The following is a 3095-nucleotide window of genomic DNA, read 5'->3' as shown; positions in this document are numbered from 1 at the left end:
CATCTCCAGAGCCTCTTCATCTTCCCCAGCTGACACTCAAAACACCAACTCGACATTCTCATCACCTCCCCGCCAAGCCCTGGTAACCCATAGTCTCCTCTCTGCCTCTATGAATTTGCCTCTTCTAGGTACCTCATAAAAGGGAGATCGTGCAATATTTGTCTTTTTGTATCTGGCTTATTTCACTTAGCGTGATGTTTTCAAGGTTCTTCCATGTTGTAGCATGTGTCAGAATTCATTCCATTTTAAGACTGGATAATTGTCCACTGTATGTATATACCACACTTTCTTTATCCATTCATCTGTAGTTGGAAATTTAGGTTATTTGTGAACCTTGGCTATTGTGAATCATGCTGCAATGAATATGGATATGGGAGTGCAGATATCTCTGCAAGATACTGACTTTAATCCTTTTGAGTATATTCCTAGAAGTAGAGTTGTGGAATCATCTGGTAAAACTATGTTTAACCTTTTGAGGAATTGTCATGGCCTCTATTTACCTCTTTACTCTGTGCTTTTCTTCATCTTCACTCTGTTCGCAGGCCACCCTCTCTGTATTTCTGCCTTTTAAGTACCCCAAGAGGAAGGATACAATTAGTTTAGAAAGCACTTGCTGGGCAGAGCATGCGAGGCAGGCCTCTGGTCAGCCAGCCTTTAGATGGAGCCTTTGGTCAAGAACCAGTATTTTTGGATGAGTTGTGTCCACATTATCAGCGTCACGTGATAAAACCACCTCTGAACAGTGGACTGTGGATATTGCAACATTCCTCAAAATTAGGCCATATGTAGGCACTCCAGGAAACACTAGTTCACAAGAAAAAACCCAGAGGGAATTACAGACCAGTGAGTATTTATTCCCCTGGGGCATAACTTACTGCCTTTCTACAGACTTGTGCCATGGTCTGTCCTTATCTTTAAGTCCAGCTCTTCTCTACTTGGCAAAGTTTGGTGTCATTTGGAAACGTTGAAGACTTCATTGTGCATTTCTTCCTGAAGCTCATATCCTGAATGGATTTGTGAATCCTGAAGATTCATAAATTAAAATGTGGAGTTCAGTATATTATGCAATACTTTAATCTTGATTTAAAGATGACTTCTCCCCCCTCCCCTCCTCACAGCCTGTAGCCTGTGCTCCTGGGCGGGTGAGGCAGTCGGTCCCTGTCTCTTTCCCGGTAATTTCATTCCAGAACATGAGAAGAAGCAGGGAAAAAGGAGCAGAAAGCTCTTACTTGAACAGTACCATCAGATGATGGCTCCGTACTCTTGGGCCTCAGAAGAAGTCTAAAACTGACTCCTGTGGGTGCCTTCCTGGTTTACTTGGTTAAAAACTCGGATTACAACCTTCTTGACATGGGTGGTCTATTCCCTTTCTCTTCTACAATTCTCTCCCTCAGCCCCTGTTTTTCTGATAGTCTATTCTGCATAGGTTTTCACTGTTTGGATTCCCATTACCCTCTTAGACAGTGGTCAGAATGACTCCAGTCACCCCTCTCCCTCATGGTCCATGGGAAACACTCGTGCATCCCTTGCTCTGACAAATTCTGAGGCATCGGCTTGCTCCTGATGTGGCCCTCTGTTCTGTGCAGGCCACTTTTGCTGTCCCTCTCATGAATGAGGCACAGTCCTTTGTGCCCCCGTAGGGACACATAAACGTTCTCCAGGTGTCCTGCTGAAGCTTTTAACCCTAGGCTTGAGCTGAGGGAAGAGTACGCATCCCTTCCCATAAGAGTAAGAGTCACAGGGCATCGATTGTTTTCTCCAAAGAAATATGTTGAGGGTCCCTTCAGCATCAACACACTCTCCGCTCTTTGAAATTACCACATTAGGAGGGTCTGACACTCTGTTAGCATTCATTGTATTTTTGTGCCTCAGTCTAAACTTCTAATTTAACATCTTATTATACTTATTAGCTTTCCCTTTATCTGTTTTGCATCTAAAGCATTTCCCAAACCATAACAAAGCTCCCCCCGACCATGCCATTATTACTGTTCTTTCCAGTTGTTTTTGAGGTGGAACCCTGCCACAGGCTTGTTGAAAATCTAAATTGTTATACCACAGTATGTAAGCTACCTTGCACAGTGTCTAGTAGGTAGTGAGTACTCAATTGTTAGTTCCTTGTTTCCTTTGATACTAATCAAGAACTCACATACACTGATATCACCAATCTCACAAAAAAAGTCTTTGAGCATGGAAAAACTGATGACAAATACAAATAAATACGATTAATACAATTTTTCCAAAATTCGATTTTTTGCTTGAAAAGCTGGAATTTTATTATTGGCAACAAATACTATCAGTGATTTCCTTGAAATGATGGGCTCACTTTGTATATTTTGCAGAAACTGCCTGCCAAATACCCAAGCCTGAAAAACCATGTATCTGTCAGTAGTTCTGTCATATAAAATTGTGTTCCATGAAGAAAAATGACTAGTTCAAATGCAGTTCAAACAGGTGCACAAGGGCTTTTCCTTGAAACAACCATTGCTCTTTGGCTCGCAGAAGTGTTTTAGAAGTGTAGTTCCTATTTCGCCACACAGAATATTAAAAAGATGTGTACTCATGGATTGAAATTTCATACAATTAACAATTTTGGTGGGTTCAAGGGCATTATTAAGTGAAACTGACAGTTTAAAAAATTGTGGGACCTCTTGGAGAAGAATATGACAACTTGTAGTTTGGCATCATGTCTTTGATTCATGCTAAGGTGCCAGCAGTTTTAGCCACCAGTACTTTTGCACCATCCATGCAAATCTCAACACAGTGAGAAAGGCAAATTATTTATTATTATTATTATGAAAATAGTTTTGATTTTGTGGACTCCCTAGTCTCATGGACCCCCAGGAATCCACAGACCATACCCATACTTTGAGAATTGCTGTTCTAGAACAGTCTCTCAATCTTTTTCTAATAATAATCTTTGTGAGATTGACATTTTGGAAAATTCAAGTCAATTCTTTTATAAAATGTCCCACAATTTGGATTTTCTGATTGTTTCCTCACGTTTAGGATTCCGGTTAAATATTTTTGACAAGAATACAGTGTAGGTGATGTGTTCTTCCTATGATATTACATCAAGAAGCACTTACTGTCAGTTT

The sequence above is a fragment of the Eschrichtius robustus genome, chromosome 13 (genome assembly GCF_028021215.1).
Source record: "Eschrichtius robustus isolate mEscRob2 chromosome 13, mEscRob2.pri, whole genome shotgun sequence".
Lineage (NCBI taxonomy): Eukaryota > Metazoa > Chordata > Mammalia > Artiodactyla > Eschrichtiidae > Eschrichtius > Eschrichtius robustus.
The sequence above is the reverse complement of the archived record's forward strand: the minus strand, read 5'-3'. Positions refer to the sequence as shown.